This window comes from Tiliqua scincoides, chromosome 15 (genome assembly GCF_035046505.1).
Source record: "Tiliqua scincoides isolate rTilSci1 chromosome 15, rTilSci1.hap2, whole genome shotgun sequence".
Lineage (NCBI taxonomy): Eukaryota > Metazoa > Chordata > Lepidosauria > Squamata > Scincidae > Tiliqua > Tiliqua scincoides.
Window position 1 is genome coordinate 7,713,864 of NC_089835.1, and position 25,243 is coordinate 7,739,106.

Here is a 25,243-nt window from a genome sequence, read left to right on the forward strand (position 1 = left end):
TATCACTAGATCTGATGCAGTCCCATAGCTCAAAAAGATTTTGTGGAAAACATTTTTAAAAATTCCCAGAACTATTCAATTCCCGAAAGTGTTCAAAGAGCTAAAAATATTGTCAGAACAATTGCTGTAAGTTCAGCAGAAGCAGAAAGGGGTTTTTCAAAGATGAACATTATACGATCAGAGAAGAGAAGTCGCCTAACTGTTTCTAATATAGCAAGCATAATGATTATCAGTCTAATCGGCCTCCTGCTGAAGGAATGGAATCCTACTCCTACAGTGCAAAGATGGTTAAGGATAAATCACACAGCCGATGATGCTCGGATAAAAGCAAAGAAAATTGCAAGTGAGGACGCCAATCAAACAGCAATATGCAAATATCTTCAATAACAGTTTGTCAGGTATTTAATACTTTTTCATTAATATTTTAAAATTCTTTCTTAAAACGTAATCTAGTTTTTTGTACCTCTTTTATTGTTCTTATTTATTTAATGCACAAATTATTAAACTACCTTTTGGTATATCTTTTGGTATACTTAAAATGGTCATAAGGACATAGAACCTGTTGTTAATTTATTTGAACTGGTTACCACTGGTTACAACCCATGATGTATATGCGCAACCTCCTGATTTTAGAAATGGGCTATGTCAGATTGCCAGATGCAAGGGAAGGCACCAGGATAAGGACTCTTGTTATCTGGTGTACTGCCTGGGGCCTTTGGTGGGCCGCTGTGAGATACAGGAAGCTGAACTAGATGGGCCTATGGCCTGATCCAGTGGGGCTGTTCTTATGTTCTTAAGAATTAAGAACTATAGAGTTAAAAGGAAGGAAATTATGGAATACAGTATAAATGCCCAGTTGGGTGGATTTTCAAGCTGAGATTGAGATGGTTAAGAAGAGAAATGTTAAGAGTTTTTATAAAACCCTATTGGGTTGGATTCCTTTGGATTTTTTTTTAAATAAAATTAGAGTTTGTGGAACAGAAGGAAGACTGTCTCGCTTTTTTGTTGTGTTGATAAAGTTTTTTCAAGTTTATCAGTTTTGTTTACCATTTCTTCTGGGAAGTGAGAAGCTTTTAATGAATAATAACAACAACAACAACAACAACAACAACAACACAGGTATTTATATACCACCTTTCTTGGTCATCAGATTTCTCCCCATACTTTAATTCAAGGCGGTTTACATAGGCAGGCTGTTTAAATCCCCGTAGGGATTATTACATTTAAAGAAAGGTTCTATCTTTCAAGAACCACACAACAATTCAGATGGAACGTTTGCGGTCTGTATCACTTTCTGGCCTCCTCCCACACAAGCTGACAAGCAGCTCCTTCCAAAGAGCAGGCGGAATAACTCGGCTCAGCTTGTCAGCTGCTTCAAGGTCTTGCCATTCATGGTGCCGGTGGCCTCGAACTGGCAACCTTCAGATGTTATCTTCAGGTAAATGAAGGCACAACCTTCTAGACCAGACCTCCTGCCCATTATGGTTCTAATACTTTGTTGAAGTTACCAGCATTAATAACAGAAGATAACAAAATTAAAACAATAGGCTTTTTGCTGAGGTTTCTGCATAAAGGAATATACTGACATCTGGTGGGGAATTAAGACAACTACTTGTGAAGTGTTACAGATTGGCATACCTGTGGAAATTTAAGATAATTACCTGTGGATTGTGATAGACTGAGATTTTTAAAGGGATAATGGCCACCACTAGGAGAATACATTGGAACAGACACATAAAGAGAAATCCCCACCAAGATCATCAGGGAAAGAGCTGAATCTGGAAGCTACTCAAGATTTATTAATGACGATGGAAAATTGTTTGCAGAAAAAAATAGAAGGGATGGATGGGAAATTTGAAACATTGCATCAAGAAATGCAGGAGATGAAATTACAGATGCAAACAAACAAGTCACGTTGGGATACAATGTGGGAAGAAACAGAGACAAAAATAGAAGGGATAAACGACACAATAAAAGTTCCTGAGACAAAATCTGAGGATTTGGAAGTCAGAGAGGATAGGAATCAAGATAGGTTGGCATTGATGGGACGGGAGCGAAAAGAAAATATTTTAAGATTCAGAGCTATACCAGAACAGGAAGGAGAGGAGATAAGAGCCAGGATGAGAGAAATTTTGGCATTTTTTTACCAGGTGATCCTAATGAGATGGAGTTGGAGATCGATAGAGTCTACAGAGTAAATACAAGGATTACAAGGTTGAGGAAACCTCCAAGAGATATATTAGTGCAATTCACAAGAAAAAGGATAAGAGATATGGTTCTACAGCAACACGCAAAGATAAAGCTCACAGTAGAAGGAGTACAGATCATTTTGCTGAAGGAGGTCCACTTAGAATTCCAAAGAAAAGGAAAGAATATGGCTTTCTGGTGGATGTTTTGAATGGGCTGGGGCACCTTCCTTATGAGGAAAGGCTATGGCGTTTGGGCCTCTTCAGCCTAGAAAAGAGGCGCCTGAGGGGGGACATGATTGAGACATCCCAAATTATGCACGGGAAGGATAAAGTGGATAGAGAGATGCTCTTTACACTCTCACATACCACCAGAACCAGGGGACATCCACTAAAATTGAGTGTTGGGAGGGTTGGGACAGACAAAAGAAAATATTTCTTTACTCAGCGTGTGGTAGGTCTGTGGAACTCCTTGCCACAGAATGCGGTGACAGCATCTGGCTTGGATGCCTTTAAAAGGGGATTGGACAAGTTTCTGGAGGAAAAATCCATTACGGGTTACAAGCCATGATGTGTATGTGCAACCTCCTGATTTTAGCAATGGACTATGTCACAATGCCAGATGCATCGGAGGGCACCAGGATGCAGGTCTCTTGTTATCAGGTTTGCTCCCTGGTGAATTTGGTGGGTTGCTGTGAGATACAGGAAGCTGAACTAAGTTCTTATGTTCTTATGCTCTTATGTCAATCCAGGGATTTGCTCAACTGTCCTTTTCTTTGATGGGAAAATAATACTGGGAGTAAGAAGACCCATTTCAGAAGGAGGTGCCATGCCAAGATTTTCCACGTCATTCTTGTTAGTGTCATTGCTGTGAGAGTGATACAAATATATGAAAAATTGTATAGTATTTCATTAAGGCAGCCACTACTACACTTTGTTTATGGTCAGCATCTACCCTTTGGGGAGAAAGGCGGAATGTGAATGAATGAACTTATATATACTAATTTGGGCTTCAATTCCCTCCATTTACAGAATGTTACTGGGCTATATAGATAAAAGTGTTGCAACAGGGTCACTTCAAACAATTGTCTCTTCTGAACCCACAACCCTGAAATGGATGCAGACCCCCGAATGGCCTGGAAAAAGAGGGAAAAGAAAGGAAAGGTGGAGAAAAATAAAGGCGATGGACCTGTTCCCCCTTCATTTGCTGAAGCTCACATTCACCTGGGGCACAGGATGTGTGGGTGGGGGGAGGGGGACACCTGGGTGTATCCCTTGCCAGACATTGGAGGTTTTGCACAAAATAATTATGCATTTCTTATAGGATTGAAAGACAGAAAGGGGTACTTTAATTGGGAAGGAAGGAAGGAAGGAGATGGTGATGTAAATATGGGGCTAGTGGCAGAGTCCTTGAAAAGACTGGATGGGGCAGGAGTCTCCCTGAGCCAGGAAGGGGTGGCCCTGCCATTGGCTCCAGACAGCCTGAAATTACCCCAGGGAGGACAGAGAGCACCAAGCACAGAGTGATCCCAGGTGCCAGTAAAACACTCATTAATCCTTCCCTCATCACCTCCATCAAAAGCTAATTTAGGGGAGACACATGATGAGTTTTGTGTGAAATGGTGGTGCCAACACCTAATGAAATTGAACGCCTCCCCCACAGCTTCAGCTTGCCTTGGCAGAGAAGGAAGTGGGTTGAGGTGCTGCCCTATTTCTGAACATAGGCTGACGAGTCTCCTATTTAAATGCTACTAGACATGAGAAAAGGACCTAATCCACGTCATCAAGTGTTGCACTTGATCCCCCCTCTCTTACACACACACACACACACACACACACACACACACACACACACACACACAAACATTATGATAGCAAACCACAACCTGTTTGGTTCCTACTCACAGGCAAGAGCTTAGATGAAAGTGCACAGAAATGGGTGTGTTTGGGAAACAGACATGGACCTCCATGGGGTGATGGAGCCCTGCTGGACTGGCAGTGCCATCCATCTGCTTTCAAGTCCCCCCACAGGTGGGCTCCTCCAGGGAGACCTTGGCTTCCAACCACCCCCTGGTGCTTTTGGGCTCCTGTGCTATGATCGTCCCCAAGAAAACCCCTCTGTGCTTCTCAACGGTATCATTGCATCCTGCAGGGGAGGGGTTGCAACTTTGAATGCCCCACAGCAAAAGTAACATCAAGTCCCCATTGGAGGATCTCAGGGAGGGCTGCCTCTTTGCCCAGGCCTTTATTCAACTGTTTACTGCCTTAAGGGAACAAGTGCTGCCTTACCTAGAGGAGAAGCCCCCAGTTGCCCACTCCCATTAAGATGCAGTGGTTTCTAATTGGGCTGCATTGCATCAGCTGGGGTGTGTGTGTGTGTGTGTGTGTGTGAGAGAGAGAGAGAGAGAGAGAGAGAACCACTGCCCATAGGTATGGCCTTTGAAAAAGATGCATCTGCCTTAGCACATGGCCTCCATCCCATATAATTTAAATCCATAGTTAAAGGAAAATATGCTTCTAGTTGTCAAATGGGGGGGCCCACTGGGAAGGTGAACTCCCCCGTCCCGACCTACCTCTCTGACTCATGTCTTCTTAGGTTCCCTACCAGCTCAACTTGTTTGAGGAAGCACTGGAAAGTGTCTTCAAACACTTTGAAAAATTTGTCATTAGAGATATAGAAATATGGACTCCTCCTCGTTTCTCCACTCACAGCGAAATGAGCAGGTTGGACGCCAGGGAGCTCCCAAATGGGTTGAAGATGAGACGGGATCAGATGGCTCCTTCTTTGTATGGAGTTGGGGCCGATGCTAAGGGTCTGGTGCGTGGGGGGTGGCGTGGGTGGAAGACCTGCTTGCATCTTAGAATGCCCCCCAGCAAAAGAAGCATCAACTCCCCATTGGGGGATATCAGGGAGGGCTGCCTATTTCTCCCAAATGATTCTCCAGCTGTTTGTGGCCTGAATGCGGAATGGGCAACTCCTGCACTCCTTCACCCTCCAGTTCAGTCCTGTCCTGGTCGCAGACCCTCCTGCCCCAGGCTGAAGGCTTGGTGGTCTTCTTGTGATGTCATCAGGCCCAGGCTCCAATCCTGCTTAATAACTCCTTGGAGATGAAGGAAGAAAACTTCACTGAGTAAATAAGGAGATCCTCACCAGGACTGTCTTGTTTGGTTTATTCCACCTGGGGCTAAAGGATAATTTCCAGCCCCCTGCCCTTTCCTTCTCATTAAAGCTGAACTTGCTCTGAATCGTTGGTGTCCTCTGTTATTAGTAATTATTATTATAATGTATTATGTTGCTTTTAGACTATGGTGTCTTCTGTGCCCACACACCAGCCATAGGTTCAGGTCATCAAACTGCCCAGCTGGCTGGACCAACCCCTCAACGTGAAGGGATCTCTGGCGCGGAAGCACCAAAAACTGATGGTCATACGTTCAGGAGGGATTCAGCCCATCGTCCCATCTCATTCTCTGCCAAGGCAAGCTGGTGGTGTGTGGGTGGCCTCCAATTTTGCCATTTCACACAAAGCTCATCACCTGTCTCCCTTTAATAAGCTTTTTATGGAGGTGATGAGCAAAGGATTCTCATTAGAGTCATTTACTGGCACCTGGGGATCAAAATGTGCTCCGTCCTCCCCTGGGCAATTTCAGGCTGTCTGGAGGCCAATAGCAAGGACACCCCCTCCTGGCTCAAGGAGACTCCTGACCCATCCAGTCTGTTCAAAGACTCTGCCTCTAGCCCCACATTTACATCCCCAGATCTCAACCCACCAGTTAGTGAGTGGATTTCCATCCAATCAATTTAAAGTCTCCTAGAATGAGGCAATCAGCTTGGGACACGCCAATTGGCACGGCCCCCAGCTCATCCCGGCTACGCCGAGGTGTATAAAGCGTGCCACTCGGAGCTTTTCCTGGGTTGCTGTGAGATACAGGAAGCTGAACTAGGTTGGCCTATGGCCTGATCCAGTGGAGCTGTTCTTATGTTGTTAGATGGGACTCGTCAGCCTAGGAAGGCAGCTCATCTAAGAGAAGGAAACTCTGACCTCAAACCTCCACTGCCTTGTGGCTACATCCAGTTGTGGAAAAGGCTTCAGGAGTCAACCTCGAGGCAAAATCAGGAGCCGGAGTCCCTGAGGCAGTTCATGGTTGAACACGGTCACGTTCTGGCAACTCCTGTGACGCTGCTGGAACCAACCGTATTGGCCTCTGCCTTTCCATTGGACCATTCCAGCGATGTGGAGAGGGGGGATTTGCTGCATGGGTAACAGCCTATCCTCCATACCTTCTTTACCCAGGCTTCGCGCACTGGAGAGGACACTCCAACTTCGCCATACGGCGTCGGCACAACACGGGAATCAGCAGTTTACCGGTTATAAGTCTTTGCTCGATTGGCGTGGAGCATGACGCCAGGGGCTGCTTCCGACGGTGGGAGAGATCATTGCATCTCATTGGGCAGCTACCGCCCGCCTTAAGCTGGGCAGTCCCCAGCCAGTAAGGTGTTGCCTCGCCACGGTCCGTTAACCTCATGGGGTGCGTGGGGTATAGGGTGAAAACCGACAAGCGGATCGATAACTCTGCACCATGCAACAGAAAACAGAATTCAGCCACACTAGACACTGTGCCAGAACCACCTTTCAGAGCGCGATACCATAGTCTTTCGAGACTGAAGGTTGCCAATACAATACAATGTCAATCCAGGGATTTGCTCATCCATCCTTTTCTTTGATAGGAAAATAATACTGGGAGTAAGAAGACCCATTTCAGAAGGAGGTGCCATGCCAAGATTTTCCATGTCATTCTTGTTAGTGTCATTGCTGTGAGAGTCAAACAAATATATGAAAAATTGTATAGTATTTCATTAAGGCAGCAACTCCTATACTTTGTTTATGGTCAGCATCTACCCTTTGGGGAGAAAGGCTGAATGTGAATGACTAATTTGGGCTTCAATTCCCTCCATTTACAGAATACTGGGCTATATAGATGAATGTGTTGCAACATGGTGACTGTCAAACAATGGTCTCTTCTGAACCCACACACCTGCCATGGATACAGACCCGCAAATGGCCTGGAATAAGAGGAAAAGAAAGGAAAGTTGGAGAAAAATAAAGGCGATGGACCTGTTCCCCCTTCATTTGCTGAAGCTCACATTCACCTGGGGCACAGGATGTGTGTGGGGGGGGAGAGGGGGACACCTGGGTGTATCTCTTGCCAGACATTGGAGGTTTTGCACAAAATAATTATGCATTTCTTATAGAATTGAAAGACAGAAAGGGGATCTTTAATTGGGAAGGAAGGAAGGAAGGAAGGAAGGAGGATCTGGGGATGTAAATATGGGGCTAGTAGCAGAGTCCTTGAAAAGACTGGATGGGGCAGGAGTCTCCCTGAGCCAGGAAGGGGTGGCCCTGCCATTGGCCTCCAGACAGCCTGAAATTACCCCGGGGAGGACAGAGGGCGCCAAGCACAGATTGATCCCAGGTGCCAGTGAAACACTCATTAAGGAGGATCCTTCCCTCATCACCTCCATCAAAAGCTAATTTAGGGGAGACACATGATGAGTTTTGTGTGAAATGTTAGTGCCAACACCTAATGAAATTGGAGGCCACCCCCACACCTTCAGCTTGCCTTGGCAGAGAATGAGGCGGGTCGAGGTGCTGCCCCATTCCTGAACATAGGTTGACGAGACTCCTATTTAAATGCTACTAGACATGAGAAAAGGACCTTATCCACTTCATCAAGTGTTCTACTTGATGCACTTGATCCCCCTCCCTCCCTCTCTCTCTCTCTCTCTCTCTCTCTCTCTCTCTCTCTCTCTCTCTCAAACACACACACACACACACACACACACATTATGATAGCAAAGCATAACTTGTTTGGTTCCTAATCACAGGCAAGAGCCTAGATGAAAGTGCACAGAAATTGGTGTGTTTGGGAAACAGACATGGACCTCCATGGGGTGATGGAGCCCTGGACTGGCAGTGCCATCCATCTGCTTTCAAGTCCCCCCACAGGTGGGCTCCTCCAGGGAGACCTTGGCTTTCAACCACCCCCTGGTGCTTTTGGGCTCCTGAGCTATGATCGTCCCCAAGAAAACCCCCTTTGTGCTTCTCAACAGTACCATTGCAACCTGCAGGGGAGGGGTTGCAACTTTGAATGCCCCACAGCAAAAGTAACATCAAGTCCCCTTTGGAGGATCTCAGTGAGGGCTGCCTCTTTGCCAGGACCTTTGCCCTTCAACTGTTTACAGCCTTCAGCCTTCAGGGAACAAATGCTTCCTTACCTAGAGGTGAAGCTCCCAGCTGCCCACTCCCCATAAGATAAGCTGGGGTGTGTGTGTGTGTGTGTGTGTGTGTGTGTGTGTGTGTGTGTGTGTGAATCACTGATCATAGGTTTGGGCTGTGAAAAAGATGCATCTGCACATGTCCTCCATCCAATATAATTCAAATCCATACTCAGTTAAAGGAAAATATGCTTCTAGTTGTCAAATGGGGAGGGGAGGGCAGCAACATTGGCGAGTTTCCTTGTTTAAATATTGAGGCAAGTTAGACTCTCCCCCCTCCCTCCCTCTCTCCCTCCCTCCAAGCACTCAGTCAGGGACAAAGACGTCTTCTTGCCTTGAGTGACCCTGGGACAGGCAGAAAATGTGCCCTCGCCAAGGAGGAGAGGGGAGCAGCACTGGGCAGTTTCCTTGTTCAGAGAGGAAGCACGAAAGTGGGTCAAGTCAGCACTACTTGCTGAGAAACTGAGCAAGTGGACCTTTTCATGTTCAGAAGCAGGTCTAGCAGGGCTGTTCTTGTGTTCATTCCCAACCCAATCTGTGCTTGGCTCGCTCTTTCCTCACCTGGGCAAATGAAGGCTGTCCGGAGGCCAATGGCAGGGCCGCCCCTTCCTGGCTCAGGGAGACTCCTGCCCCTTCCAGTCTTTTCAAGGACTCTGCCTCTAGCCCCACATTTATACACCCAGATCCCCATTCCTTCCCTCCTTTCAAAGCATGTAAGGAACATACCATTACTTTGTGCTGAACCCCCAATGTCTCACAAGCGATACCCAAGCGTTTTTTTCCCTTCCTTGCACCAGGTGAATGCGAGCTTGAGCAGAAGAAGGGGGAACAGACCCATTCCCTCTGCTTTTCTCCACCTTTTCTTTCTTCTGGTTCCCCTCTGCTTGACCTCCCCTTCCTCAGACCTCCCCGTCTGAGGTTGCCCTGCCAAGCCTTGGATGAATGTCAGGAGATATCTATCTATCTATCTATCTATCTATCTATCTATCTATCTATCTATCTATCTATCTAGAGAGAGAGAGAGAGAGAGAGAGAGAGAGAGAGAGAGAGAGAGAAGCACAGGCAGACCCTGACACTCACCCAAGCCTTGGCAGGGTAACCTTGATGGGGAGGTCTGAGGAAGGGGGGGTGAAGGAGAGGGGAACCAGAAGAAAGAGAAGGTGGAAAGCCATATATATATATGGCTTTTTTCTTTGGGGGGGATCCTGCTTGATGACTTCTCCAGGTGGAAAAAACTGATTCCACTGAGTAGATAAGGAGTTCCCATCCACACCTCTCTTGCCTATGTCTATTGTTTTGGGGGCTAAAGGCTGATTGTCCACTCCTGACCTTTCCTTTTCATTAAAACTGGGTATGCATTGAATCCTTGGTACCGTCTATTATGATTATTAATTATTAATTGCAAGAATGTATTAGGTTAATTAAATATTAACACTCCCCTGATGTCCCCATCCCATCTGTAAACAGAAGCTCTGCTGTTCTTCAAGGGAAGGCAGTCGAGCAGGAAGCTGATGAAACCGAAAGACAGACTCACCTACCCCCCAAGTCTCCACTTGTTCACAAGAAACCACCCCCCCCAAGTTCTGAGTCACTTCTGGTTTCAAAACACACTTGTTTAGCGTTTGCACTCAAATGTGTTTTTGGTGACTCGAGGCCAAGTCTTAGGAGTCGAGTCACCCATCCCTGTGTGTATTCATTCATTCATTCATTCATTCATTCATATATTTATTTATTTATATCCGGCCTTTCTCCCCAAAAGGACCCAAGGCATCCATAGCAAGGAACAGTCAAAGCAGATCTACATCTAGATGCCTGTGGTGGCCACAATTGGGAGGAGGGAGTAGGCTTCTAGATCAATACTTTCCTATCGGAAAAATAATAGCAGGTCCCATAGACACAAACTCTTCCCTACATAGATTTTTTTTTAAATGGCAACATATATGTGCCTCCCTCTTGTGGACACAAAGGGTAAGTGCAGGCCCTGCCTCCAAAATAGCCATTGACTGCCTTTGCGGAACACACAATTAACCCAATTCTGCCCAGCCCACGGGTGTACACCTTTGACCCCCGTTGTGCATGCGCAACGTTGGACCAAAATGCCTTTTAAGCGCAAAAGCAGACTTGCCACTAGATTAGAGGTGGTCAAACTTTTTTTAGCACCAGGACCACCTTCATTTGCTGAAGCTCACGTTCACCTGGGGCACAGGATGTGTGTGTGTGGGGGGGGAGGGGGACACCTGGGTGTATCCCTTGCCAGACATTGAAGGTTTTGCTCAAAATAATTATGCATTTCTTATAGGATTGAAAGACAGAAAGGGGTTCTTTAATTGGGAAGGAAGGAAGGAAGGAAGGAAGGGGGATCTGGGGATGTAAATATGGGGCTAGTGGCAGAGTCCTTTAAAAGACTGGATGGGGCAGGAGTCCCCCTGAGCCAGGAAGAGGTGGCCCTGCCATTGGCTCCAGACAGCCTGAAATTACCCCGGGGAGGACAGAGAGCACCAAGCACAGAGTGATCCCAGGTGCCAGTGAAACTCTCATTAAGGAGGATCCTTCCCTCATCACCTCCATCTAAAGCTAATTTAGGGGAGACACATGATGAGTTTTGTGTGAAATGTTAGTGCCAACACCTAAAGAAATTGGAGGCCTCCCCCACACCTTCAGCTTGCCTTGGCAGAGAAGGAAGTGGGTCTAGGTGCTGCCCTATTTCTGAACATAGGCTGACGAGTCTCCTATTTAAATGCTACTAGACATGAGAAAAGGACCTTATCCACTTCATCAAGTGTTCTACTTGATGCACTTGATCCCCCTCCCTCTCTCTCTCTCTCTCTCTCTCTCTCTCTCTCTCTCTCTCTCTCTCTCACACACACACACACACACACACACACACACATTATGATAGCAAACCACAACATGTTTGGTTCCTACTCACAGGAAAGAGCCTAGATGAAAGTGCACAGAAATGGATGTGTTTGGGAAGCAGACTTGGACCTCCATGTGCAGTGCCTCCTTGAACTGGCAGTGCCATCCATCTGCTTTCAAGTCCCCCCACAGGTGGTCTCCTCCAGGGAAACCTTGGCTTTCAGCCACCCCTGGTGCTTTTGGGCTCCTGAGCTATAATTGTCCCCAAGAAAACCCCTCTATGCTTCTCAACACTATCATTGCATCCTGCAGGGGAGGGGTTGCAACTTTGAATGCCCCACAGCAAATGTAACATCAAGTCCGCATTGGAGGATCTCAGTGAGGGCTGCCTCTTTGCCCAGGCCTTTATTCAACTGTTTACTGCCTTAAGGGAACAAATGCTTCCTTACCTAGAGGAGAAGCCCCCAGTTGCCCACTCCCATTAAGATGGAGTGGTGTTTCTAATTGGGCTTCATTGCATCAGCTGGTGTGTGTGTGTGTGTGTCCTGTTCACAGACCCTCCTGACCCAGGCTGAAGGCTTGGTGGTCTTCTTGTGTTGCCATCAGCGATACTGCTTAATAACTCCTTGGAGATGAAGGAAGTAGACTTCACTGAGTATATAAGGATCTCCTCACCAGGACTGTCTTGTTTGCTTATTCCTCCTGGGGCTAAAGGATCATTTCCAGACCCCTGCCCTTTCCTTCTCATTAAAGCTGAACTTGCATTGAATCTTTGGTGTCCTCCATTATTAGGAATTATAATTATTATAATGGAGCATAACAATGTATTATGTCGCTTTAAGACTATGGTCTCTTCTGTGCCCACACACCAACAACAACAACAACAACAACAACAACAGTATTTATATACCGCTTTTCAACTAAATGTTCACAAAGCAGTTTACAGAGAAAAATCAAATAACTAAATGGCTCCCTGTCCCAAAAGGGCTCACAATCTAAAAAGATGCAAAAAGAATACCAGCAGACAGCCACTAAAACAGACAGTGCTGGGGTGAGGTGGGCCAGTTACTCTCCCCCTGCTAAAAAAAGGAGCACCCACTTGAAAAAGTGCCTCTTACCCAATTAGCAGGGGTAATAGGTTCAGGTCATAGGTTCAGGTCACACCAGCCATAGGTTCAGGTCATCACACTACCCAGCTGGCTGGACCAACCCCTTAACCTGAAGGGATATCTGGCGCGGAAGCACCAAAAACTGATGGTCATACATTCGGGAGGGATTCAACTCATTGTCCCATCTCATTCTCTGCCAAGGCAAGCCGGCGTTGTGTGGGTGGCCTCCAATTTTGCCATATCACACAAAGCTCATCACCTGTCTCCCCTTAATAAGCTTTTTAGGGAGGTGATGAGCAAAGGATTCTCATTAAAGAGTCATTTACTGGCACCTGGGGATCAAAATGTGCTGGGTTCCTTCTGTCCTCCCCCGGGCAATTTCAGGCTGTCTGGAGACCAAGAGCAGGGACACAACTTCCTGGCACAAGGAGACTCCTGACCCATCAAGTCTGTTGAAGGACTCTGCCTCTAGCCCCACATTTACACCCCCAGATCTCAACCAACCAGTTAGTGAGTGGATTTCCATCTAATCAGCTTGGGACACGCCAATTGGCACTGCCCCCGGCTCATCCCGGCTGCGGCAAGGTGCATAAAGCGTGCCACTCGAAGCTCGGCCTTATCGCAAGCACTTCACCCCCAAAGAAAACCAGAGCGAAGAGCTACGATGGCATTCTTGGTGAGTTACAATTTATAAACCTTTTATCTATCTTTAGAGTGCACATTGAAATCCTTGGTGGCGTCTCCTCAATGCGATATCCAGCAGCTTCAGTCTCTCTCTCTCCAGGAAATGCTGGTGCCAGGCTGTCTATGGCAAAGCAGGCAGTGAGGAACGAGGCTGCACGGGCTGGGGTTTATCTCTGCCAGAATGGGCACGGCAGAGCCTTCTCTTCTAGGCTTCTAGAATCAAGGAGACAACTTGGTCCTGAGTGTCCTCAAGGAAATCCCCCGATGGCCACAGACCTCTGGCTAGGATTTCAGTGCAGAATTGTCAGTATCCTGCCAGGATATTGTGTTTTGTCATCTAGATATGCCCATGGGAGACCAACAGTGTCTGCATCCTGACAATATTTGATGGCGTGTGTCCAGGTCCCAGCTGGGCACCTGTCTGGCTGAAGGTCTCCCAGAGGGCAGGGATTCCCCTCCCATCTGGCAGCCATACCCAAAAGTCCACAGAGCCCTCGTGAAATGGCCCACAGCCTGGAGAGGCTGGGAGGGGCGGGATTTCACGCCAATTGGGGCCAGGCGGGAGGGAGGGCCATGCCAGACCGTCAGGTACAGCGTGAGGTACCCACTTAGGACACCGGGCACTCTGCTCACCGGCCCAGTGTGGGATCCTCTCCAAAATGGTACATACAGCAGACATATGTGCGGTTGTGTGTGTGTGTTCATCGAACATATATTTGCTTTAAATTTATAGAAACATAAAAACAAACTTAGGGATATGTAGCCATGGACAAGGGCCACCGACAAGGGGTTGGGACACGGACAAGCCCTGGACAAGGGGTTGCGCTCTCATGATCCATCTTAAAACTGTTCTTTCCTGATTGTTTCAGAGTTTCACTGCCGGCTATACGTTGAAGTTTAACCGGTTTAACGCTGCTCCATGGGGTGCCTTGAGATCAGCGGCTGTATCGGGGTCATCTCCCACCAGTGACTCCAATGGGGGTCTTGCAAAAGCAGCTGGAAGCCTTGCTGTGCCAGGAGCTGTGAGGTTCCAGGGGGGCCCACCAGCACCATACTCTGTTCCAGCTCCACTTGCCTGTGCGGTTACTGTCTCCATGCCGGTTCCCATCAATACCCCTCAGCCGTCTGCTTTGAGAGACAACGCTCAATATCCTGCAGGCACTGACAACTGAGTGGAGGCACATGGAATTAGGAGCAACCAGAACATGGCGACCATGACGCAAATCTATAGTTGAGCATCTGGGCCCAGTTGTATTCACTGCCCCCCAAATATCAGGCCAATGCTTTGACTTTCACCCCCTGGGCCCAAATCTGTTTTCTTCTCTCTGCATCCCTCCTACTCCTGCTTCTGAAGGGGTCCTGCTTGATGACTCCTCGGAGGAGGAAGAAATAGGTTCCACTGAGTAGATAAGCAGTTCCCACCCAGCCCTCTCTGGCTTTGTCTATTGCTTTGGGGCTAAAGGCTGATTGTCCAGTCTCCTGTCCTTCCCTTTCCATTAAAGCTGAATATGCATTGAATCCTTGGTGTCGTCTACTATTATTAACTATTAATTGTAACAATATATTCAATTCAATTCAATTTATTTATTTATTTATTGAGAGAAAGAGAGAGAGAGAGTTGTCCATGGTGTTAACTGCCCATGGTGCAAAGAGGGGGTGCCTCTTTGCCTTCTGACAATCCTGTGAGTGTTGGCTCCCCCTGGGGTTAGCTGGCCACCTATTCCTTCAGTAACACCAGCCTCAAGGGGGGGTGCCTCTTTGAATACCCTGTGCACAACTTGGGGGGGAACCTCATATTTCACATTGAGCTTCCTGCTGGAACAGGGACAGGTCTTCAGCGAGAACATGGCGCAGAGCCAAATCCTGAGCTGCCCATTGAGTTCAGATTGTTAGGGTGCCAAAATGGTTGCTGTGGCATCCTGTGCGCAACAGGGCAGTCCCCGTTGGCTCCTCAGGGGAAAGGGTCGCGTCCCCTTCCCCTGGGTAAGGAAATTCGCCCCTCGATGGGGCCACTGGATACTGTGGCCAGACTTGGGCTCCCACAGAATCGAGAGCCTCCGTGTCAGATCCGGTGGGGTGGGGTGGGGTGTGGAGGACACGAGGTGTGCCCAGGTTGGACTGAGGCTGGGCTGTAGCAGGAGCCGAAACTCCCCTCCTGCCTCCAGCATCCGCTCAGGGACAGAGAGGGTTTTCCTGCCTGGAGTGGCTCTGGGAGGGCAGGAAAAGCTGCGACTCCTTCCCGGGACCTCCTGCCCGCCGCCCCTCCCCAGCCAGAGGGACGGACACGCTGCTCCCCCGCCTTCCCCTCGGAGTCCGTCCCACTCGTGACGGTGCTGCCCAGTGAAGCCCTTGAAGCCCCTCCAGACCGCAGTGGCGAGAGGGGGACTGCCCTGATCCCTTCCCACGCACCCCCGCCCTCCCTCTCTCGCTCCCCCACGGCCCTCCCCAGCGTGCCCTGGACGGAGCCGCAGCCTCGGCTCGACAGCCCCTCCCCAAAGGGCTCCTGCAGGAGCCGCCCCCGCCTGGGCAGCCTCCCCTCCCCTTCAGACACGCGCACGCGCCCCTCCCCGCCCTCCCCTTCCGACGCCTCGCCGCCCCGCCTGTCTACAGAGCAGGACTGCGCGGGCGGGCGGGCAGCTCCGGCTCCGGCCCGGCCAAAGAGCCCCGCCCCCGAGGACCCGCCCCCTCGCCGCTGCATGTCCCCTCCCGCCTGAGCCACAGCGCCAGCCTGCCCCTGGGACAGGGTTTTACACCCCGACCCCCCCTTCCCACAAGCAGCCCTGAAACCCCTTCCCACAAGCAGCCCTGACCCCCAGGCAGCCCTGACCCCCTTCCCACAAGCAGCCCTGACCCCCAGGCAGCCCTGACCCCCTTCCCACAAGCAGCCCGGACCCACAGGCAGCCGTGAAACCCCTTCCCCCAAGCAGCCCTGACCCCCCTTCCCACAGGCAGCCCTGACCTCCCTTCCCACAGGCAGCCCTGACCCCCAAGCAGCCCTGACCCCCCCTTCCCACAAGCAACGCTGACCCCCAAGCAGCCCTGACCCCCCTTCCCACAAGCAGCCTGACCCCCAAGCACCCCTGATCCCCCTTCCCATAAGCAGCCCTGACCCACAAGCAGCCCTGACCCACCTTCCCCAAGCAGCCATGAACCCCCTTCCCACAAGCATTTTTTTACCAGGTGATCCTAATGAGATGGAATTGGAGATCGATCGAGTCTACAGAGTAAATACAAGGATTACAAGGTTGAGGAAACGTCCAAGAGATATATTAGTGCATTTCACAAGAAAAAAGATAAGAGATATGATTCTCCAGCAACATGAGAAGATAAAGTTCACAGTAGAAGGAGTACAGATGATTGTGATGAAGGAGGTTCCACTTAGAATTCAAAAAGAAAGAATATGGCTCTCTGGTGGATGTTTTGAATGGGCTGGGGCACCTTCCTTATGAGGAAAGGCATTTGGGCCTATTCAGCCTAGAAAAGAGGCACCTGAGGGGGGACATGATTGAGACATCCCAAATTATGCGCGGGAAGGATAGAGTGGATAGAGAGATGCTCTTTACACTCGCACATAACACCAGAACCAGGGGACATCCGCTAAAATTGAGTGTTGGGAGGGTTGGGACAGACAAAAGAAAATATTTCTTTACTCAGCGTGTGGTCGGTCTGTGGAACTCCTTGCCACAAGATGTGGTGATGGCATCTGGCCTGGATGCCTTTAAAAAGGGATTGGTCAAGTTTCTAGAGGAAAAATCCATTATGGGTTACAAGCCATGATGTGTATGTGCAACCTCCTGATTTTAGAAATGGGCTATGTCAGAATGCCAGATGCAAGGGAGGGCACCAGGATGCAGGTCTCTTGTTATCTGGTGTGCTCCCTAGTATTATTATTAACTATTAATTGTAACAATATATTCTATTTATTTATTTATTTATTGAGAGAGAGAGAGAGATGTTCATGGTGTTGAATACCCTGTGCACAACTTGGGCGAGGGGGGGGGGAAACCTCATATTTCCCATTGAGCAGGAAATGGAAAGACAGGCCTTCAGTAAGAAAATGGCGCAGAGCCAAATCCTGAGCTGCCCCTTGAGTTGAGATGGCCACAGTGCCAAAATGGTTGCCGTGGCATCCTGTGCGCAACAGGGCAGTCCCTGGTGGCTCCTCAGGGGAAAGGGTCGTGTCCACTTGCCCAGGGTAAGGAAATTAGCCCCTCAATAGGGCCACTGGATACTGTGGCCAGACATGGGCTCCCACAGAATCGAGAGCCTCCGTGTCAGATCCGGTGAGTGGTGAGGACACGAGGTGTGCCCAAGTTGGACTGAGGGTGGGCTGTAGTAGGAGCGCGAAACTCTCCTCCTCCCTCCAGCATCAAATCAGGGACAGAGATGGTCTTCTTGCCTTGATCTGCTCTGGGAGGGGCAACAAATGTGCCTTCCAGGGAGGGGAGGGCAGCAGCATTGGCCAGTTTCCTTGTTCAGAGGAAGCAGGAATGTGGGTCAAGTCAGGACTACTTATTGAGAAACTGATCAAGTTGATAAGGGCACCTTTTGATGTTCAGAAGCAGGTCTAGTGGGGCTGTTCTTATGTTCGTTCCCAACCCAGGGACATACATTCAGAAGTGATTCAGGCCACAAGTGTGTGTGTGTGTGCGCGCACAAGTGTGCAGAACCCCCAATGTCTGGCAAGGGATAACCCAGGTTTTTTTTTCTTGCACCAGGTGAATGCAAACTTGAGCGAGAGAGAGAGAGAGAGAGAGAGAGAGAGAGAGAGAGAGAAGGGGGGTTTGAGGGTTTCTCAAAGGAGGAAGGCTGAGCTCTGAGATCCAAACTGGAAAACAGGTTTGTACACCTGAGATGTTGAGAAGGCGTTTATATATGGATCTCAGAGTTCAGCCGGTGTCCTAACTGGGTACCTCACGCTGTACCTGAGGGTCTGGCATGGCCCTCCTCCTTTGAGGAACCCTCCCATCTCTCTGTCTCTGTCTCTCTCCTATTGCTCCTATTAGACAAGACAGCTGCTTGTCCAGGGATGGTGTGGGCCAGGGAGTAGGGGTAGGGTTTGGGTGTGGACCCTGCTGCAAGCAGGGCTGGAGCAGGGACCAGTGCCAATCCCTACGTGGCGCCACTCCCAAGGACGCTGGCCGTCCAACTTGAATTGCAAAGCAGACTTCAAAAGCTTTCTGGCCTGGGCAAGACGGTGCCGTTCAGCTTCCTCCCCCCCTCGGTGTGGGCAATGAGAACTTGAGAGCTGACTTTCAGACATGTCACATTTTGACTCAGCGGACAAATGACTGAGTGGATTTTCATCCAGTCAATTAAAGATTCCCTAGAATGAGACAGTCAGCTTGGAACACACCGTTCGGCACGGCGCCTGGCTCTACCCACCTGTGCCGAGGCCTATCAAGAGAGCATCTCAGAGCCTCCCCTTAGCGCATCCCAACAGAAGCCTAGAGCAACAGGACTATGGTGATGGTCTTTGTGAGTCTGGGTTTATGAACCCTCTACCTCTCTTGAGTGCACACTTGGACATCCCCGATGAGGCTTCTTCAGTGGGGAATTCCACCACTTCTATACTCAGTGTCTCTCCCCAGGAAATGCTGTTGCCATTAGCAGAGCTGGTGGTGAGGAACAAGGCTGCCCAGGCAGAGGGCTGAGGAAGGGAGGGAGGAGGGTTCCTCGAACAAGGAAGGTTGAACTCTGAGATACATATTTAAATGCCTTCTCAACATATCAGGTGTACAAACGTGTTTGTATTTGGATCTCAGAGCTCAGACTTCCTCCTTTGAGAAACCCTCCTCTCTCTCTCTCTCTCTCTCTCTCTCTCTCTCTCTCTCTCTCTCAAGTTTGCATTCACCTGGTGCAAGGAAGGGGAAAAAAAAACCTAGGGTATCCCTTGCCAAACATTGGGGGTTCTGTACAAAGTAATGGTATGTTCCTTACATGCTTTGGAAGGAAGGAAGGAAGGAAGGAAGGAAGGAAGGAATGGGGATCTGGGTGTGTAAATATGGGGCTAGAGGCAGAGTCCTTGAAAAGACTGGAAGGGGCAGGAGTCTCCCTGAGCCAGGAAGGGGCAGCCCTGCCATTGGCCTCCAGACAGCCTTCATTTGCCCAGGGGAGGACAGAGCGAGCCAAGCACAGATCCACGGAGGTGATCATCCCCTGGTTCAAGGAAATCCCTCATTAACAAGGATCCTTCCCTTATCACCTCCATCCAAAGCCAACTCAATGGAGATACATGATGAACTTGGTGCAAAATGGCGGTGCCAACACCAAACAAACTTGAAGGCCACCCACACACCTCCAGCTTCCCTTGGCAGTGAATGAGGTGGGGTGATGGGCTAAATCACTTCTGAATGTATGTCCCTGGGTGGGGAATGAACAGAAGTACAGCATAAATGAGCTATGATTGAACACCAAGAAAGCTGGAACTTGCCAACATCTTGAATAAAACTTTTAAAAAGAGGTTTTGTTAATGAGCTTTGCACTTTTCTGCAAGTTTCACAAGATCAGGCTCCAGACCAGGCAAGACAACGAGAATTCTGCTCCTGGATTTTGTCAAGGCAACTGCCTCAGTGGCGGACCTGCCATTATGTGAAAGGGGCAAAAGCCCGCTGCACGGAGCCTGGCCACGGAGCCTCTGGGACCATGCGGAAGTCTTACTGAGCCTCCCCACACAGTCAGAAACTGTGCTGCTTCTTTGCACATGTCTTCATGTTTGGAAATTGTGGAAATCCTCCATGTCCTCTATTGTGCAAAGAGACTTTGAGTTTCTGAAAAGGGGGGGACGGGAATCAGCTTCCTTTCTACCTACAAGATGACTGATTTTGCCCCGTAAGCACATACATTCCAGGGGGGGGTGCAAAACACGAAGTTGTGCAGGCTCCCCAATGCTGGTGTAAAGCAGCCCCTCTCCCTTGCCTTCAAAACCAGTGCTGGCTTCTAAAGCATTACATCTTTACATGTATACCCATACATGCATACATACATACATACATACATACATACATACATACATACATCTTGTTGGCATCCTTCAGTCTCGGAAGACTATGGTGTCACGCTCTGAATGGTGGTTCTGGAACAGAGTGTCCTCTCCAGTGCGCGAAGCCTGGGTAAAGTAGGTATGGAGGATAGGCTGTTACCCATGCAGCAAATCCCCCCTCTCCACGTCACTGAAATGGTCCAATGGAAAGGCAGAGGCCAATACGGTTGGTTCCAGCGGCGTCGCAGGAGTTGCCAGAACGTGACCGTGTTCAGCCATGAACTGCCTCAGGGACTCCGGCTCCGGATTTTGCCTCGAGGTTGACTCCTGAAGCCTTTTCCATAACTGGATGTAACCACAAGGCAGTGGAGGTTTGGGATCAGAGCTTTCCTTCTCTCAGATGAGCTGCCTTCCCAGGCTGACATGCCCCATCTACCCGGTGGCTATTTAGTCGCCTCTTACGACAAGTACAGCCAAACTGAGGGCCTATTCTTATCCCCAGCCCCCAGGGGATCGTTGTTGGCAACCTTCAGTCTCGAGAGACCTATGGTATCGCACTCTGAAAGGTGGTTTTGGAACATCGTCTAGTGTGGCTGAAAAGGCCAATTCGGGAGTGACAATCCCTTCCACACTGGGAGCAAGTGCAGTCTGTCCCTGGTCGGTCTCCCTGGCTATGGGCCTTCCTTCTTTGCCTCTTTGCCTCAGTCTGTTGGCCAAGTGTCTCTTCAAACTGGGAAAGGCCATGCTGCACAGCCTGCCTCCAAGCGGGCTGCTCAGAGGCCAGGGTTTCCCACTTGTTGAGGTCCACTCCTAAGGCCTTCAGATCCCTCTTGCAGATGTCCTTGTATCGCAGCTGTGGTCTACCTGTAGGGTGCTTTCCTTGCACGAGTTCTCCATAGAGGAGATCCTTTGGGATCCGGCCATCATCCATTCTCACGACATGACCGAGCCAACACAGGCGTCTCTATTTCAGCAGTGCATACATGCTAGGGATTCCAGCACATTCCAGGACTGTGTTGTTTGGAACCTTGTCCTGCCAGGTGATGCGGAGGCAGCGCATGTGGAAAGCGTTCAGTTTCCCCATAAAAGAGCCCCATAAAAGAGCCATTGTTCAACCTCGGTGATTTCAGTGCTAGAGTTGGTGCTGATAACGGTTCGTGGCCCACTTGCTTGTCTCTCTCTCTCTCTCTCTCTCTCTCACACACACACACACTCCTGCTTTTTGCTAGGGCACTTTGCTGGTGAACAAATGAGGGGGTGGGACACAAAATAAAGCACCCCTGTTACAGCTAATTTGAAATGTCTCTGGCAAACTGGCTTCCCTGCTTCTCTCTGACTCCCAGAGGAGCCCTGTGGAAATGCCAGCGGCCCAGGGGTTTGCCAGGGGTTTGTTCAGCATTTTTAAACAGCAGAAGAATTTCCCTGCAAGGCAACATCCTCAGCTCTTTCCACCCATGTCCTGTGAGTGGGGCCCTGTCTCCTGGGCGCTAGACGTGGGGTCCCAGGCAGCTGAGATGAAGCCAACCCTCTTCTGGTGGCATTCAGCATTAGCCCTGCTAAATAGTTATCTACTTAATTTAGATAAACCCCAACCTGTGGAACCTCGTTCCTCACCACCAGCTTCAGCATAGACAGAGGGGCACCAGTGTTCCCTGGGATGAGAGACTGAATATGAAAGGTAAGAAAATAAGAACAGCCCCACTGGATCAGGCCATAGGCCCATCTAGTCCAGCTTCCTGTATCTCACAGCGGCCCACCAAATGCCCCAGGGAGCACACCAGATAACAAGAGACCTGCATCCTGGTGCCCTCCCTTGCATCTGGCATTCTGACATAGCCCATTTCTAAAATCAGGAGGTTGCGCATACACATCATGGCTTGTACCCATAATGGATTTTTCCTCCAGAAACTTGTCCAATCCCCTTTTAAAGGCATCCAGGCCAGATGCCGTCACCACATCCTGTGGCAAGGAGTTCCACAGACCTACCACACGCTGAGTAAAGAAATATTTTCTTTTGTCTGTCCCAACCCTCCCAACACTCAATTTTAGTGGATGTCCCCTGATTCTGGTGTTATGCGAGAGTGTAAAGAGCATCTCTCTATGCAACCATTTTGGAACCGTGGCAATCTCAGCTCAACAAGTAGCTCAGGATTTGGCTCTGCGCTATGTTCTCACTGAAGACCTGTCTTTCCAGCAAGTGACATGGAGATGGCAGGTTCTCTGCTGCTATCCTGTCCCTGTTGCCTGACCCACAGGCAGCCCTGACCACTTCCCCAAGCAGCCCTGACCCCCAAGCAGCCATGACCACTTCCCCCAAGCAGGCCTGACCCACAAGCAGCCCTGACCTCCCTTCCCACAAGCAGCCCTGACCCCCAAGCAGCCCTGCCCTCCATTCCCACAAGCAGCCCTGACCCCCAAGCAGCCCTGACATACAAGCAGCCCTGAACACTTCCCACAAGAAGCCCTGACCCCCCTTCCCTCAATCAGCCTGCTGACCCCTTCTGACCCTGCTGACCCCTTCCCCATGCAGCCCTGAACCCCCTTCCCGCAAGCAGCCCTGACCCCTTCCCGCAAGCAGCCCTGACCCACAAGCAGCCCTGACCCCCAAGCAGCCCTGACCCCTTCCCACAAGCAGCCCTGACCCTCAAGGTGCCCTGACCCCCCTTCCCTCAAGCAGCCCTAAACCCCCTTCCCACAAGCAGCCCTGACCCCCCTTCCCACAAGCAGCCCTGAACCCCCTTCCCACAAGCAGCCCTGACCCACAAGCAGCCCTGACCACTTCCCCCAAGCAGCCCTGACCCCCCTTCCCTCAAGCAGCCCTGACCCCCCTTCCCTCAAGCAGCCCCAACCCCCACGCAGCCCTGACCCCCCTTTCCACAAGCAGCCCTGCCCTCTTCTCACAAGCAGCCCTGACCCCCAAGCAGCCCTGACCCCTTCCCACAAGCAGCCATCTGTGGGATGACAAGTTGCACCTGCTGCAATTCTCTCTTCTATACACTTGTTAAAGGTCCAGCATCCCTAAAGTTGAAAGTTTGAGTACCCCTGATCTAAACCCCCCTGGACTGAAAGAGGCTATGGCAAGAGATTAATCGCAATTCACTCCAGATGCTCCTGTTTTAACTCCTTGGGGTGAAGGCTCTGGGTTTAAAACAGTTTCAGAGTGAAGGACTTGGAGGCTATCGAGCTCTACTCGGGACTTAAGCATGACCCCCTTTCCTACAGCTTTATTTTTCTGGGGCATGTAGCAGAGAACAGAGAAAGAGAAAGAAATATTTGAACTTGAAAGACAAGAGGGACTAACAGCAACAAGGCAAGAAATAATTAAAGGATTAAGAATTAAGAACAATAAAGAGTTAAAAGGAAAGAAATTATGGAATACAGTATAAATGCCCAGTTGGCTGAATTTACAAGCTGGGATTGTGCCTGTTAAGAAGAGAAACATTAAGAATTTTTATAAAACCCTTCTGGCGTTTAATCCTTTGGATTTTTTTTTATAAAACTACAGTGTGTGGGACAGAAGGAAGACTGTCTCGCTTTTTTGTCGTGTTGATAAAGGTTTTTTTTTTGAGTTTATCAGTTTTGTTTACCATTTCTTCTGGGAAGTGAGAAGCTTGTTATGGTTATAATACTTTGCTTAAGTTACCAACATTAATAACAGAAGATAACAAAATTAAAACAATAGGCTTTTTGCTGAGGATTTTTCATAAAGGAATATACTGACATCTGGTGGGGAATTAAGACAACTGCTTGTGAAGTGTTACAGATTGGAAAACCTGTGTAAATGTAAGATAATTAACTGTGGATTGTGATAGACTGAGATTTTTAAAGGGATAATGGCCACCACTAGGAGATGCACTACGTTGGAACAGATTGTTGTTGGCAACCTTCAGTCTCGAAAGACTATGGTATCGCGCTCTGATGATGGTTCTGGAACAGCGTCTAGTGTGGCTGAAAAGGCCGATTCGGGAGTGAAAATCCCTTCCACACTGGGAGCAAGTGCAGCCTGTCCCTGGTCTGTCTCCCTGGCTATGGGCCTTCCTTCCTTGCCTCTTAGCCTCAGACTGTTGGCCAAGTGTCTCTTCAAACTGGGAAAGGCCATGCTGCACAGCCTGCCTCCAAGCGGGCCGCTCAGAGGCCAGGGTTTCCCAGCTGTTGAGGTCCACTCCTAAGGCTTTCAGATCCCTCTTGCAGATGTCCTTGTATCGCAGCTGTGGTCTACCTGTAGGGAGTTCTCCACAGTGGAGATCCTTTGGGAGCCGGCCATCATCCATTCTCACGACATGACCGAGCCAACACAGGCATCTCTGTTTCAGCAGACGTTGGAACAGATACATAAAGAGAAATCCCCAACAAGATCATCAGGGAAAGAGCTGAATCTGGAAGCTATTCAAGATTTACTAATGAAGATGGAAAATTGTTTGTAGGAAAAAATAGAAGGAATGGATGGGAAATTTGAAATTTGAAATCAAGAAATGCAGGAGATGAAATTACAGATGCAAACAAACATGTCACGTTGGGATACAATGTGGGAAGAAACAGAGACAAAGATAGAAGGGATAAATAATACACAATAAAGTTTCTGAGACAAAATCTGAGGATTTGGAAGTCAGAGAGGATAGGAATCAAGACAGGATGGCATTGATGGAACGGGCGCAAAAAGAAAATATTTTAAGATTCAGAGCTATACCAGAACAGGAAGGAGAGAAGAGCCAGGATGAGAGAAATTTTGGCAATTTTTTTTACCAGATGATCCTAATGAGATGGAGTTGGAGATAGATAGAGTCTACAGAGTAAATACAAGGATTACAAGGTTGAGGAAACGTCCAAGAGATATATTAGTGCATTTCACAAGAAAAAAGATAAAGAGATATGATTCTCCAGCAACATGAGAAGATAAAGTTCACAGTAGAAGGAGTACAGATGATTGTGATGAAGGAGGTTCCACTTAGAATTCAAAAGGAAAGAATATGGCTCTCTGGTGGATGTTTTGAATGGGCTGGGGCACCTTCCTTATGAGGAAAGGATATGGCGTTTGGGCCTCTTCAGCCTAGAAAAGAGGCGCCTGAGGGGGGACATGATTGAGACATCCCAAATTATGCACAGGAAGGATAGAGTGGATAGAGTGAGGCTCTTTATGCTCTCACATAAC